At 25.6% G+C, this 1,568-nt stretch overlaps 1 protein-coding gene across 4 annotated transcripts in view; it reads left to right on the top strand.

Annotated features, from left to right (window-relative positions):
* Window positions 1-1,568, top strand: part of LOC102671768 (phosphatidylinositol 3,4,5-trisphosphate 3-phosphatase and dual-specificity protein phosphatase PTEN) — a 26,442-nt gene that overhangs the window by 19,464 nt on the left and 5,410 nt on the right. The window lies entirely within an intron of this gene.

Raw genomic sequence — 1,568 nt, 5'->3', positions numbered from 1 at the left:
CTACTACTACTACTACTACTACTATTACTACTATTACTACTACTACTACTACTACTACTACTATTATTGTTGTTGTTGTTGTTGTTGTTGTTGCTGCTGCTGCTGCTGTTGTTGTTATTGTTGTTGTTGTTGTCATCGCCATTAATATTCTTAGTCTATTATTATAACAGCTACTACTATTATCATTATCGTCTTTATCATCATCATCAATCAATTATCATCGTCATCGACGTAATCACCATCATTATCTCTACCATTTATTATTATTACTATTATTATTATTTTCATTACCATAATTTTTAATATTATAAGTGCTACTGCTGTTTTATTGTTATGTTAATATCACCATCAGAGACATCATTATCATCATCATCATTATTATTATTACAATTATTTAATAATATTATAATTATTATTTTTATTTTTATTATTAATGACATCATTATCATCATCATAATCGTCATCATCGCAAATAAAATGTTAGTGGTTAGTTATACTTAGTTTTATATTATAAATATATTTCTGTAAAAAATATTTTATGGACAATGTTATACACACGCATTGCAATTTTAAAATAGTACAATTTTAGAATACTTTCTTACGTCTTCCGATTTCTTTGTAACGTGCAAAGTTCACTTTCAAATTCTTATGCCAACAAATTTTTTTTATCTATGCTTATTGGTTCCTGGCCCATTTGTTTTTACCTATGTACTATTTTTTCTTTCTACTGATAAAAAATAAAATGTGTATATGGTTTGTAACGCTTTCTCTTTGTAGTTCCTTATTCAAGGGAGGACTGTGAAGAGCTTGGTCCATTTATTTAAGTTCAAATATTGTATTCGTATTTGAATCATATTCCGGATATTTTGTTAAATTCTTGTTAAAAAAAATTTATACGTATATTTTTTTTCTTTTTAATGCATAATGCGATAAAAATGTGTAACCATTTATAAATTATATTCATTTCTTATCGTTTAATTCGAAATTTTTATATTATCTACCGTACAAATGTAATAAAATATACTTCGAATACAAGATTTGTACTTAATAGATTATATAGATTATATAGTGTTCAGAATTCGTATGCTGATCACGACAATTTTTTTATTTTATTCGCTATGTAGAAGTTGTTATTTTGCATGTTATTTTTTTCTTCCGTTTACATATATTTTAAATAACGGATTTCGAATACTTTCTTTTTTCTTGTTTTATCGATTCAGAGAATGCTTTCTTTATTTATAACTATAATATATATATATATATATATTTCTTTATTTATAACTATAACGAATCTGCTCCGTATTTTTTCATTTCGCATGTTGGAATGCAATATCACATGTTTTTTTTTTCTTTTTTTTTTTTTCTTTCGTTATCACGCTAAATCTTTTTCATAAATTGAATACGGTGTGAGTACGAGTGCTGGGTGATTTGTTAAATTGTTTATTACTAACATATTTGCCTTATTTCGAATATTCATCATCGGTGGAGATTAGTTTATCAAAAAATGGTGAAACTTGATTATTTCAAAATGCGTGCGAGCAAGAAAAAAAAGAGAAAGAGAAGGGAGA

Source organism: Apis dorsata, unplaced genomic scaffold (genome assembly GCF_000469605.1).
Source record: "Apis dorsata unplaced genomic scaffold, Apis dorsata 1.3 scaffold_651, whole genome shotgun sequence".
Lineage (NCBI taxonomy): Eukaryota > Metazoa > Arthropoda > Insecta > Hymenoptera > Apidae > Apis > Apis dorsata.
This window is presented reverse-complemented; position numbering and strand designations above follow the sequence as displayed.